This window comes from Bidens hawaiensis, unplaced genomic scaffold, assembly GCF_021521415.1.
Source record: "Bidens hawaiensis isolate Kalapana, Puna unplaced genomic scaffold, B.hawaiensis_p1.1 tig00002442_1, whole genome shotgun sequence".
Classification (NCBI taxonomy): domain Eukaryota; kingdom Viridiplantae; phylum Streptophyta; class Magnoliopsida; order Asterales; family Asteraceae; genus Bidens; species Bidens hawaiensis.
The window spans coordinates 1,643,037-1,659,064 of record NW_027491135.1 but is presented as its reverse complement, the minus strand read 5'-3'; positions in this window follow the sequence as shown (position 1 = coordinate 1,659,064).

Here is a 16,028-nt window from a genome sequence, read left to right as displayed (position 1 = left end):
TGTAACCATTAATTGGTATTTTATTGGAATTTTAAAAAAATCTTGATAGTATTTTGATATTAGAATATTTTTAATGACGGATTTTTAACTTCAAATAACATTATGTAACCATTAATTTGTATTATAATGAATGTTTAACCTTAAACTAGAAAATATTTTTGGTTAATGTATATATTATAAATTTAGTAAAATGCAAATGTCATATTTATATAAAAAAGAATAATTTAACATAAATTATGAGACATTAAATTATTATGTAAATTCAAATACAAAAACACACAAACACTAATAAAGATAAATAAAAAGTTAAAACATTTTTATAACTTATAACATGAGAAAAAAACACATATTAATTAAAAATTAAGCATCTAGTAAAATCAACACCCAAAAATTGCAATCTATAAGGAATACTTCAACATACAAGAAGTCCGAGACCTGAAAAATTACAAAACATATTAGAATATATAGGGGGTAATAATAGTATTTTCGTGTTTTTATCATAAAATCTATTGCTAAATAAGTATATATATATATGTGTGTGTGTGTGTGTGTGTGTGTGTGTATGTGTGTATGTGTTTTAAAAGGAAAATCAAACCAAGCTGACCCATTAAAAAAATATGTATTTAACTCTAAAAAGTTTTGAAATATAATTTGTTATTATGGAAATGTCAAATCCGTTTTAAAGTACTAATTTATTGACTGCTTAACAAAAATAGTTTGTAAAAACAATCAAGAATTTAATTTGTTCTTATTTGAATTTCAAAATTTTGACCACAAATTAAAACATAGTAAAATTGCTTAAACAAAATACAACAAAATAATATATACACGATATAAATATAAACGTGAATGAATAACTTAAATGTGGACATTTTGGAAACAATTATTGTAATTATAAATGATTCAAATATTTAACAAAAATAAGTTTATAAACACAATCAAGACTTTAATTTGATCTAACTTGAAATTCCAAAGTTTGACCATAATTATATATTTAATATTTAGGTAATAAAAGTAATATTAACATTCAATAATATAATAGTCATAACAATTTGCAACAGAACCTCATCACAATGTCTTGTGAAAAATAATTTTATGCACAAGTATCACCATCATATATTGTTTTCTTTAAATTATCATAAGTTGGAACATTTAGAATTCATGGTTTTAATATTGTTATTAATTAAATATTAATATATAAGAATGGTTAAACTTTCGAATTTCATCGTTGATAAGTTGGAAATAAATTTATTAGTTGGGAAACAAAAAAATATATATGATACAAAAGTTAAATTAGTTCTAGAGAAATTGTGAAGATATAGATGATTTGAACAATTCAAAGAATGCATGGCTGATATGTTGCTTATATAGTCATTAAATATTATAAGGTTATTTTTATTAATTTTCGTTTAAATAAAATGGGTATAAATGCTAATTAATTAATGTTATTTTAAGATTAATTTTAAACTATTTTTAACGTATACATTAATCTTGATATTTATGCGTAATTAAAAATTATTCAAATATTAATTAAATGATAATTGCTTCATTTGGAATTAAAAGTATAACTCTAATACAATTAATATGTTATAAACAAAATGGATTCATATGTTATAAACAATTACAAAAGTTTAAATAAACATGCATATCTACCTATAATATGAGTTGGACAACAGACCTTGTCATTTTTCATAATCCATGAATAATAACAAAAATATACATCAATATTAAACAAAAAAATAAGATATCATATCAACAAATCTTCAACCCACGAAATTAGCTATATCGAGTTGGGAACATAACCTGAAATGAGAAAATTAAATATTAATATTAATATCACATAATAAAAAAATTACCAATTATGGAAGATTTAAATTATGTAAACAAATGTAAAATTGATGTTCTAATTGATAACCAGAATATTTGAATCTCGTTATCGGAAAACCGAAATAGGGAAAATCTCCATTGTATCTTCGATTTTGATATAGAACTTAAAGAGATTATAAGAAAATCATAAAATAATTAATATAAATACAAAAAAAAATCTTACCGTAAACTTTACCGGAAAACCGTAATAACTTCAAAATATCAATTCAATCTTGGATTTTGATATACAACCTAAAGAGATTATTACAAAATCATATAACAATTAAAATAAATATAAAACCATATCGGAAAACCTTACCGGAAAAAAATATAACCTTGCCGAAAAATCATATAACATTGTTGGCCATTAGAGTATAATATATAACCTTACCGGAAAACGATTAATCCTGATCTACATTACCAGAATATAGAAGATGGTGGATGGTGGAATTAGTAAGCAGAGAGAGAGAGAGAGAGAGAGAGAGAGAGAGAGAGAGAGAGAGAGAGAGAGAGAGAGAGAGAGAGAGAGAGAGAGAGATTAAAATGATTAGGGTGAAAAATCTTAAGGTTTAAATCAACGCTGACAGACCCAGACCGGACATCGACCCGGACCCGACCAGAGAGATTGGACCGGACATTAACCCGTATGACGTCATAATTAATATATATATATATATATATATATATATATATATATATATATATATATATATATATATATATATAATAACTAATTTCGGTTAACAGTTCAAATTTCAAATGATTATTGATACTGTATTGAGAAATTCAGCCATTGCCATAATTACAAAAACCTTCCATTTACAATGGTTCTTTCAATATATAGGATTTGTATTTCAAATAATTGAACATCAGTAGTCATTGGTTGGTTGGCAATTGTTGCATTTATTAAGTTTCCATCTCGGGATTGTGCCAGGGTTCGATTCCCATCATTAACATCATTTTTGATTTAATAATATACAAGATAGAAAAGGAAATAGATGACTTGGTAATGATGTGGCATTGATGTGGAGAGGCTAGTTGAATGACATGTGGACAATTGATGCGGAGAGACTAGTTGAATGTCACGTAGACAATATGTATTGCTTTAATATTATTGTTAGATTGTTAGATTATAGTAGTGGTTGGTAAGAATATTTGTGTTTATTATAGTGTAGGATTTTATTGAGCTACGTGTATGGTATATAGGTAGTATGTGTAGGGTAGTGTAGGGGGTTGAGTATTTATGAATAAATTAAGATTAATAATATATATAAAAAATAAAAAAAATTGGATATAAACTATAATCAAATCTATAATCATACGTTTCCTAAGTTTTAAATTAACAGATAAATAATATAATTTATAATTGTTATCAAATATTAAAACTTCCAAACAACCATTAATTTTTACCATATAAAACAATTAAGATGTTTACCATTATAACCCTATATTTAATTAAAAGATAAACAAATAGAAAAAATCCGATTGGTTGAAATGATTTCTTACGCTTCTTGCATTAAAACGACTTTTCTCATTAACTTAAACACACACACACACATATATATATATATATACAGAAAAGGGTTCAAATAAAAAGAAAGAGTTTCCTAGGAATGGTAAGAAACAATAGATTTTTAACATGTGGCATTACAACATATGGTGAAAGAACAAATCTAGGAAACTATGTCGTTTATAATGGTAAAAGAGTAATTCTAGAAAATTATGACGGTTTTTGATAATTTTAAATCTCAACAATTGATTAACATGATCCAATGGCTATGATTTATTCCTAGTCTTCCTAGGAAACCACTTGTTTTTAGGATAACCCTCCTATATATATATATATATATATATATATATAGAAAGGTTAGAATAAGAAGTTGGTATTTTCTAAAAAGTTTAGGAAGTGATTAAGACCATTAGATTAAATACAAATCACAAGGATAGGATCGTCATACCTTATTTATTATTTGCTAACTAATAATATATATATATTTAAGCATATGTAAACTCTTCAATTTATATTCTTGGTAACTCAAACAAAAAGTCAATTTTCTTGAAGTTTGAGTCTTACACCAGAAGAAATATCTAAAGTCTCCATTAAATCACAAAAAGAGGAAAAGAAACAACATTTTTGTTCAACAAGTAGCAATCTAACCAACTTTCTTGTTTTCATGAACCGGAATAGGCACCCCGACCAACGCCAACATGTTCAATTCCGATCGCCGGGCACCAACTCTACCATCCAGTTTTGGTTCAGTCGCTGCGATCTATTATTTTGTCAACCCCGACACCATCGCTTTACCCTCACCGCCATCGACGTTGTCAGCGGCGCCACAATTAGATGTATGAACCTAATGTCTTCTGTCTTTTTATTAAACTTAATCAACAACATGTAAACTTTCATTAAAATAAAACACATCCAAAAAACACTATCACCCGGAATAACAGACGGTAACATTCCTCGTAACAAAACTATCTAATGTGAAAAAAAAAACACACCAACAGATTTATTTTGCAAATAAACACACCAATTAAAAGGGGATTTTCTAGAAAAACTCTGTTAGCCAAAAAAACACTCTAACCAATAAATCGTCGTCGTCCACCAAAAAACACTAAGTAATTACCTTCGATTGAACGATTTTGCTTCAATTAAGGATGATGAACACAATAATGCTTCTTCCTGGTGATTTCTTAGTAATCGTTTAACAAGTAAGATGTGAGAGAAAGAATTTTTATGATTGCTAATTTGTAGGACTTGCTATAGAGAGATAATGGACATTTTTACCCCTGTATCCCTTTAGTTTAGCCATGAAAATATAACACACCGAAGAAATAACCCACTTTGATTCTAAACCCTTAGATAACCCAATCCAACGCACGAGATCACTTCCTACACTTTACTTTTTATGATAGCCTGACCCTATATATATATATATATATATAGGGTAAAGTTAAAATACAAAGTACAACAAAAATGAGAATGGTGAGAAGGAATCCAGTCCATTTATCTTAGATTTGAATGGCTAAGATTAATTTAATAAATAAAAATTGATGAAAAGTGCATTAAGGTAATAACCCACATTTATTGACTCTCTCTCCACATGCGAGCCACGTGCCAATCCCCCATAATTTTAAAACGTCTATAACTTTTTCATACGAAATTATTTTTTTTTTAAATCACCATAATAATAAGCGTTTTTTTATCTTTAATATGAGTATCATATTGTTATAAAAATAAAAAAAAAATAATGGGTTTTTTAATTGTGTTTTTTTGTTGTTCATTGTGTTATTGTGTAATATGTTGTTTCCATTGTGTTTTACATTTCAAGTCATTGTGTTATATATATTCACTATTGTGTGTTACGTTTTAGGCCATTGTGTTATACGTATTCTCCATTGTGTCTTACGTTTTAGGTCATTGTTTTATACGTATTCACCATTGTGTTTTACGTTTCAAGTTATTGTGTAACATGTATTAATGGCGAAAAAAGACATAATGGTGTGCGAAAAGACACAATAACGAAAAAAGACACAATGATAAGCGAAAAGACACAATGGTGTGCGAAAAGACACAATGAAGAAAAAAGACACAATGGCGAAAAAAGACACAATGATAAGCGAAAAGACACAATGGTGAGCGAAAAGACACAATGAAGAAAAAAAACACAATGACAAAAAAAGACACAATGATAAGCGAAAAGACACAATGGTGTGCGAAAAGACACAATGACGAAAAAAGACACAATTATAAGCGAAAAGACACAATGACGAAAAAAGACACAATGATAAGCGAAAAGACACAATGGTGTGCGAAATGACACAATGACGAAAAAAGACACAATGATAAGCGAAAAGACACAATGGAGTGCGAAAAGACACTATTATAAGCGAAAAGACTCAATTATAAGCGAAAAGACACAATGGTGTGTGAAAAGACACAATGATAAGCGAAAAGACACAATGACGAAAAAAGACACAATGACGTGATTTTTGTTTTAAATTTTATATAACAAAAATCATACTCATATTAAAGATAAAAAAACGCATGTTATTATGATGAATTTTTTTTTAAATATCATATGAAAAAGTTATAAACGTTTTAAAATGATGGGGGTATTAACATGTGCCTTGCATGTGTGGAGAGAAAATGTGTACAATTACCTTTATATCCTTTTTCATTTGGTCCTCACTTGACACATGTTAATTATTTATAGGTTCTCACACTTCTCATTTTTATAACCCTTTGTAAAATAACTTGACCCTATATATATAAAGGTTTAAATGAAAACAACTCCCTGTAACTTAAAAACTATAAGACTCTTAACCAATCAAATTATTTTGTTTATTGTTTTTTCTTTTTTATTTATAAAGGGCATATTTGGAATTTTTTGTTCCTATATTGTTGGAATAAGTTCTCTTTCCACATGGTAAAATCACACAAAAATTCGATCCAAAAGAGGGTAAAACCACCGATACCACATAATCTCAATTGGTGATTCGTTTTCCGATAAAAAAATATAGTGATATTCAAATGTTAATGTTTAAGAAATAGGTCTCACCATTCTGCCTCTTGAACACATCATCACCAGAAAACATCGAACAGAATGAGCACAGCCGCCTAAGATTGACGACTCTGCGACGGAACCCTAGACACAGCTACCACAAACTACGCATTTCCACCACTGCTGAGTCATCCATCTTTTACGGCCGTCAACCATCTTCAATCTGCTCCAAGGGGAACAATATAGGAACTGACCTTCGCCGTAAAACGTACGTAGTTTGGTGATTGTTCAACACCACCGCAAGATTTTTTAACAATCTACATCTTTTTCATCTCATGTATTTCTGATGCATGCGATTGTTATTTAGTTTGTAACGATTTCTTCTTTCAAAATAGTGTTTGGTCAGGATCTTATTTAGATTATTTTAAATTATTATTCAATTTATTGTTTAACTGTCTAGTTTCATGTTGATGATATTATTTCTTAGTTTCTTTGTTTATTACACACATATATTTAACCCGAAACATATATGAAACATCCATAAGCTAAGTACATGTAGCTTGTCAAGATACATATACGAACTTCTACAAGCTATATATATGTATCCTTTCGAGTTTCATATACGTAATATGATGTACAGAAACATCTATAAGTATCTTTCGCCATTTACATATATGTAACTTTATTTGTATGTGTTTATTTTAGTGAAAAGATCTGAGTTTTCTTTTGTTACTTCCATGCATATTTAATAGTTTGATTTTTGACAAGAAATTAGGAGAAAGGAGAAAGAAAATATAAAAGAATAAATATAGTAATTTAAATAGTTTCTAAATTAGTGTTTTTTTTCCTGCCGGATTTTGGCCTTGTCTTATTATAATAATCACCTCTAGTTTGAATATATTTACTTAAATGTCATTTACTATATTGACCATTGGTATATAGATCATTGGTCTTGATAGATTTAAATGGTTTTCTAGAAAACTATGGTTTTTATTTGAATCATCCAATATATATATAAATATAAATATATATATATATATATATATATATATATAAATATATATATATAGGGGATGGTTTAAGAGTAATATAGATCTATTGCAAGAAATGAAAGAAGTAGATCTTGACCATTGATTATGTGTAATCAATGGTGGACATCAAGAATGACATGCTTGTAATTATCATGACATTAAAATTAGTTTTTTTAGTAAAAAAAGGTAGAAATGTCATATGCATGTTAGCACAATTAAATTAAAATTAATGTTTATTGTAAATTTCCCTAAATAATTAATGTAAATCATCATATTTTCTTAAATTAACGTCATCTACATTTATAATTGTTGAACTACATTTATGACTTTCATAAGTCATAATAATTAGTGTGTGCCGTTTTTTTCTAATGTGTATGCTTTATCTTTAAACAAATATTTTATATATTATTTTGTTTTATTATCATATAATATAAAAAGTGTTTGTAGTGTCTTTAAATATTAACAATCATCATGATATGTAGATCTTATGTGTTTGTGTTAATTTACAGGTGTAGGGGTTGTTTAGATTTTAAAGTATGTTTTGTTGTAGTATATTGTTTGTGTAGAGTATTACTAATATACTGTGTAGGGTATTCTTATACAACTTTGTATGTTTCGTGTCATATGTGTAGGTTATTTTGAGGTAATAAAAGTATATTTTGCTGTAGTATATTGTCCGTGTAGGGGGTTATTAAAATACCGTGTAGGGTATATAATTGTATGTCGGGTGCCATATGTGTAGGCTATTTTGTGGATGAAAAATAATCTAAATACATTTGCGCAGGCTATTTTCTGTAAGGTTACATGCAGGTGTAGTTTGTGTAGTTTTGTGTAGGTTTTTAAAATATGTTTTGTTGTAGTATATTATTTGTGTAGGGTATTACCAACATATTGTGTAGGTATTCATATACAACTTTGTATGTTTGGTGGCATATGTGTAGGGTATTTTGAGGTAATAAAAATATGTTTGGTTGTAGTATATCGTTTGTGTAGGGTATTAAAATATTGTGTATGGTATATAAATATACAACTGTGTATGTTTGGTGCTATATGTGTAGGCTATTTTGTGGATGAAAAATAATCTAAATTCATTTGTATAGGCTACTTTGTGTAAGGTGTATCTTTTTTTTCGAATGAAAACTATATAAAAACAATCGTGTAAGATTATTTTTCAATTGTGTAGGGTTCCATTAACTTTGTGTAGGTTATTTAAGTAACATGCATGAAATTTGGATAAGTTTGAAATTAATGTGTATTTAACATAAACTGTTTGCTATAAAAGAAACCATGGAATACTAATGTTATCTGCAAATAATGTTCATGAGAAGGTGTAGGCAATAATATATGTTTTTGTATAATTAACATGAAATATGCCAAGGTCAATTAAAAATGTTAGACATATCACGAGATGGTGTGTTCTATTTAGTGTGATATGTATTGTCAACGAAGACGCTGATAAAAAAAAGTAGTAGTATAAACCAGAATTGGAATTAAAATAGTTTAATACAATTGAAAGTTACCAAAAATAACATAAATAGTTACCATATAAAAAGAAGGTGTGTTTTACTATCATACCCTTGTATTTAATTAAATGAGAAAAAGAAAAGAAAAATTTTGAGGTTAGAGGGACTTCTCACACTTCTTGCATTAAGATGATTTCTTTCTTGAACTTAAACATATATATATATAGGGGATGGATCTTGCGAGAAGTGATATTACAGCGAGAAGTGAATGTATAACTCCATAAATCCTTAATTTCACTCTCTTTCATACGATGTTACATACATATATGTAGGTTGGTTGTATTTGTGTCTTAATTACACATTCAAACCTACCTACAAACATATAAATATACCGAGCCACATTCAAACCTATGTACCTGCACACATACAAACACACATACCCATATACAAACATACGTACACATATACAAACATGCGTACCTACACACCTTAATATGCACCTACACAACGCACATACACATAAGAAAGGGAGTGAAATTAAGGATTAATGGAGTTACACCTTCACTTCTCGCACTTCTCGCTGTAAAAAAACTTCTGAAGTGATCCAATATATATATATATATATATATATATATATATATATATATATATATATGATGGGGTTATTGTAAAACGTATAGTGTCTAAGAAGTGTAGGAAAAGATCTTGATCATTGGATGAGGTGTTTCAATAGTCAAGATGGAAAGTTGATATAATCCATGGTGTGTTCTATTTTAAGCTTGTTTTACAACACTCAAGGGGCATAATCATCTAGTGTGTTATATTAAATATGGAAACTATTAATCAATAATTAATACTTGCTTGCACAAAAACATGATATACAAACATGTGTGTGTTTTTTACAATGGAGGCTCAATTATAAGCTTACAATGGATTTGAATTTCTATACATGAACAAAAGCACTATTTTAAACAGCATAACCAACCATGATGAGCAAAAACACTATAGGTTTGTTTGATATGAGATAATGGAATGGGCTATGGAATGAAATGAGCGAAGGAATGAAATGAACACGGTAATGGAATGATTCATTACCATTACATTGACATGTTTGGTTACCATGTGGGAATGAAATAAATTTCTATTTCTTTTATTTTTTGGTAAGCTAGAAAAAATCGGAATAAAATAAAAATGGTGGTGAGTGGTGGTGGGATGGTGGTGGCGGTAGGCAGCGAGCAGTAATGGTGATGGTGGGTGGTGGCGGTGGTGGGCGGCATTGAATGGGCGGGAGCCAGGAACGATTTGTTGGTAGTGGTAGGTGGTGGTGGTGGTAAGCGATGGATGGCGGGCGGTGGTGGTAGTGGGCGACGCCGATAGGTGGTGGAGGGTGGTTGGTGGTGGCGGCGAGGTGGGTGAAGGTGGTGGCAGGCGGCGGAGGCGGTTAGTGGTGGTAGCGGGCGGAGGCGGTTGGTGGTGGTAGCGGGCGGCGGAGGTAGTGTGGTGGTGGTCGGCGGCGGAGGCGGGTGGTGGTGGTGGCCGACGGCGGAGGCGGCAGTGGGTGGTGGCAACAGTAGAGGCGGTGGTAGTGAGAGGGAAATGGGTAGTGGTGGTGGAGGTGATATAGTGTGAAAGAGAGATGGAATGAAAAAAACAAGGGGGGTGGATGAAATGAATTTCGGTTGTTTTAGGGGGAATGGAATGGACATGGTAATGGGTGATTTCATTCCATCGATCAACCAAACACATCTTTTTTCATTCCATCGTAATGGTCCATTCCATTCCGCCTCTTATTCATACATACCAAACACTACCTATGTTCTTGATTCAAAATAGTTAAAATTACAAAAAAAAAAACAAAAAAAAAACAAAAGCATTGTAAATAATGTAACATAATTACAATGAACAAAAACATTTTGTACAAAATAATTACAATTAACAAAAACACTTTCAAAAACACCTTGAATAAAGAAAATACATAAACCATTCATAAAACACATACTAAAACAACATTAACATTTAAATAACTAAAACACTATAACCTAACTTACTATCATATAATATTAAACTAAAACAAAACAAATGTACTCTACGTTGGATTTATTCATAACACAGTTCTAAATATCATAGTGAAATAAAACTTTTCGCGAAATATAAAAACATCAAACAATTATATTAAAATCTTTTCTTTAAACTTTCAAATTATATTAACATAAAACATAACTTTTCTTCACTAGATGCCAGTCAAATCAGTCCATGCCATGTGTCCCCCTCAAGCCAGCTCCTTCATCCTATTTTCCTGTGTGCATACTAAACATACTTACATATACGCATCCGAACAACATACATTTCATAAACGTACTTACAACATACATTTCATAAACATACTTACATATAAGCATCCGAAGATACACATCATACACTTTACCTGTTATCTTTCTTTCCTACATTCATACATACATTTATACATACATTCCTTCACTTCATCACAATTTCATACTATATGCATACTATCCTTTCTGTCTCAGATATTATTAGGGTCAGGTCCAATCTGTCTCAGATATTATTAGGGTCTGGTCCCTTCTGTCTTAGATATTATTAGGGCCTGGACCCTTCTGTCTTAGATATTATTAGGGTCTGGTCCTTTCTTTCCATACTACCATACATACTTTTCTTCTCATACACATTTCATTACATACTTTCAAACATACATATATCATACTAGGCATACTACACATTACACTCCCTGGAGATGCGTGCAATATCCGAAGATCGTTCACGAACCGACAAGCATTCATCCATAACATCAATACAATAACTATCACATCAATCATTTTGACATACACTTACCACTTAAGGTAAATGTATTAACATTCGCATTGAGTATGCACACAGCCCCGAAAGCTTAACAAGGAAGTGGGGCTAGAAACTCACCTGTGTCATGTGCTTCTTAGTGTTAACTATAATACTCTTCCTTAGCAGTGCACGGCTAACTGTATAACAATTACACGTATCAATTAACTAACCCTACCCATATCATTAAGGTTTTATCAGGAAACTTTTAAGTCTGCGCTATTATAATCGAATCCTCATTCTATTCGAATGACAGATTCTATTCGAATGGAAGATTCTATTCGAATGGACTTTCTATTCGAATGGTAAATTCTATTCGAATGGACTTTCTATTTGAATCGAATCACACATTCTATTCGAGCACTTCCCCATTTGATTCGATTACATTCCTTTGATTCAGGTCTCCTAAGGAGCCGATTCGAATATGGTTATATTTTCATCACCTTCCAGCCTTTCCTTTCGACTCGGCTTGCCCGTTTTGCATAAGGAACTAACCTTGGTCTATAACTACCTTGTTTCCTTGCGTTAACACGGTCCAAACGTCTCCCGTTTGTCCCGCCTCAATCCAAACAACTTGTCTATGTTCAAGTTAACATTTTTTTCACATAATAGGTCCGATTTACTATCCTACTAAGTTTTATGTAAAACCGACTTCGTTTACCGGTTCTTTTTACAAACCAAATACTACTCGTTTTACCCGAAACGAACCAACTAACCCGTTTACTCACAAGTTCATTACTTTATAAATAATCGTGACCCATTCTATCATCGTACCAATTTTGATGCAAATCCGTACACGAAAACTAAACCTTTTTAACAAAAACGTACCTTTGAGGTTTTCGTTTGAAATCACTCGAATAAACAAAACCATATAAAACGAACTCGGAATTGAGTGATTCAAGAGGCCACCGAACCATCTCGCCCCTCTCTACAAACCCATGAGCTCGCCTTCGCCAGAAAACGCCGCTACAGTTTCCAGAAAACTGAAACATTTTCCTGAAAAACTCCATTTTTGTTGTTACGATTTTGCTGATAAAAACCGGACTTCCCGACCTCTGTTCGAAGATCTAATCGGTGGAAATCTTCATTTATATGCAGTGAGCACTCAGTTGTGTCTTTGTGAGCTATTTTCTCAAAAATGGGAATTGGAGAATTGTGTGTTTTTGAAGGTGCAGGTTATGGTGTAGAGACGGATGGAAATGGAAAGGATTAGGGTTTAAGGGGTATTTATACTCCCTTAAGCCCGTGGACCTTAGGCCCATCTTTCCTTTTTAGTCCATATTCAATTCCATCTTTAAAGCCTACTTAACCTTCCATCTTTATTATTTTATTATTTCTTCTACTAACTCAATTAAACTTTTCCATCATAATTAAAAAATATATTAAATATCATTTTTAGAAATTTCGAGATGTTACAAGTCTACCCACCTTATAAGAGGTTTCGTCCTCGAAACCTGCTTAATCCTTGTAAAAAGAACACACCTTGTATTCACATCCTTTATGGAATCCTTTTAGATCATAGCTTACATGCTTATCCTTGCCTCACAGTCATCGAGTGATGTTCATTAGTTTAAGCTGTCCACGGTAGCTTGTCCATGAAGTCCTCGATACCTTGCATGCTTTTCTTTCCTTAATCATGCTTTTCTTTCTTGTTCTTCAAATAGAAACATTGCACTTACAATCATAACACTTAGCACTGAATGACTGTCACACCCTCAAAATCCGCTAACGGAGTTTTACCGTCAGAGGGTGTGAACTGGCAGGATCGGAATCATCAGTTATAATCAAACCATAAAATAAAGTTTCAAAACCATAAAAACGTTTACGAGTAATTAAATGCGGAAGCATAAAAACCTTTAATCAAAAGTTGCGTCACGCAGGACGACTTAAAACCAAAGATGATCGTTAAAAATAAGTTTGCAGGACAAAAGCGTTTTCAATCAATGCATGTTCCTAAACCGCGCGCCCGCCTCGGCTACCTGAGAATAATATACTAAAAGTGTCAACACAAGGTTGGTGAGTTCACAAGTTATATAAAATAAATCGTTTAGCGTTTGCGTTCAGCGTTTTACGTTAAGCGTTTTGCGTAACCACGTTACGGCGTTTTGCGTTAAGCGTTTTGCGTAACCACGTTACGGCGTTTTGCGTTAAGCGTTTTGCGTAACCACGTTACGGCGTTTTGCGTTAAGCGTTTTGCGTAACCACGTTACGGCGTTTGCGTTAAGCGTTTTGCGTTACCAGATAGTGTTATGTCAAATTATATATCGATAGGTAGCTAGTCTATACAACAAGTATTACTAAGTGTTCGACACCGAAGCTGACTCGTTTAGTAAGTGCCTTGTCACCAGGTCCTCCAGACCATGGTACGTGTTAGCCAAAATTACACCCGCTCGACCTCCAGTCGAGTTTAGCGTTGGGTGGGGTTTGTCAAACCCAGTAGTACTACTCAACAGTGACTCGCTATTCTAAATATTAACCGGTTCGATGTGTAGGACTTCAAATATTTCGTTTGCCACTTAGCCTTTACAAGTGATATATAATTTATAACAAAATCTTAAATGCGTTGTGGAGTATGTTATCTCACCCAAGTGAAAAGCGTTTGAAAACAGTTTAAAGAGGGGAAAGTGAAACTCACTGTTTGCGAATAATTTCCCAAAATAATCACCAAGATGCGCGTCACCGAAAAACTCTCTCTAACGTTCTAAAACAACAAAGAGATTTTTCTAAGTGTCGGAATATTATCGAGTCTCTAGACCCGGCACATAATACCTATGCACATAACATGTTTCGTGTTTCGTTCGTGAATCGTGTGTGACTTTAGCAAGTGTTTTTGTGACACATCACATGTGTAAGCAACCATATACGTGTCATGTATTCATAACGTACATTACTAGCAATTCTTCCCCGTAAGGGTATTTTGTTGGTGCATGATGTCAGTACTTCAGTGTCTAGTGTCTGTAATCGCGTTTGTAATATTTTATGTTTTGTATAAGCGAAGTTGCTAACAAGTTCGCTGATATGGGCGAACTTGTTAGTCAAGTGAAGTTAGTGACAACTTCGCCTGAATATGCCAGGCGAAGTTGTCGTGATTATATAAGCCATCTGTTACGGCTTAAAAAAAAGGAGAATTCAGTTTTCGTGTATTTGAGTCAGAGAGAGTCTGTAATCAAGTGATCTTCGTATCACGTGTTTAAGGTTGGTATACAACGTGTTTGATTATCGTGTGTTAATCGTATTGTTTTCTATACTCGTAACGTCTTACGTAGGGATTCCGCACCTGCGTAATACGCGATATCTCGTGTAGATCCGGCTGGGAACCTACAATTGGTATCAGAGCGTTTGCTCGATTGTGTGGTTCGGGATTATCACGCGGGTATAGAAATTGTTCCGTTCGACTATTCGCGGGACGAGTTTTCTGAGTTTTTGTGTCCTACTCACCCCCTACCTTCAAAAACAACCCATAACACCTTCACACACCTCGAAAAACCCCAAGAAATCTAATCTGCAGAAAGTTCGTGTTCATCAGGCGAAGTTGCCGTCACTGTAAGTAGGGTTTCGGCGAAGATATAAGGTTAAGCGAAGTTATCCACAACTTCGCTTACCTCTTCAAGTTCGCTTATCTTAAGCGAAGTTACCCTCAACTTCGCCTACCTCCCAAGTTCACTCAACTTAAGCGAAGTTATTCTCAAGTTCGCCAATCCAGCGAATTTAAGAAAGTGAGCGACGTTACAAATTCACGCGAAGTTAAGCTTTAAGCGAAGTTATCCACAACTTCGCCAACAGTGCTGTTTGAAAATAAAATTTTTATTTTCGGATCTCTTTGAGTTTAGAGAAAGATGTCTTCGATAAACATTACTGAACTAGTAAAGATGGAAGTAGAAGCAGGTTCAGCTACAAAGGCACCCAAGATGCTTAAGAAAACGGATTATGTAGCGTGGAAAGATCGTTTTGAACAATATGTCAAGTATCAAGATGCCAAGATGTGGGTGTGTATACAAGATGGTTACATTCCACCTACTACTGAGTATGAAGGTCGTGATCAGATCAAGAAGTACAAAGAGATGGAAGATGAAGAGAAGAAGATGTATGAGGCAGAAAGTAAAGCTCATGCAGCAATTACAATGGCTCTTCCACAAGAGATACTTCACACCTTCCGAAAGTATAAGACTGCTAGAGAGCTTTGGGAAGCTCTTGAAAACCGTTTTGAGGGCAATGTGGGAATTTGTGCTTTGAAGATTAAACTTCTAAAAACCCAATTCTCGGTCTTCAAGTATCTGAAAAACGAATCACTTGATGATATCATCACCAGATAT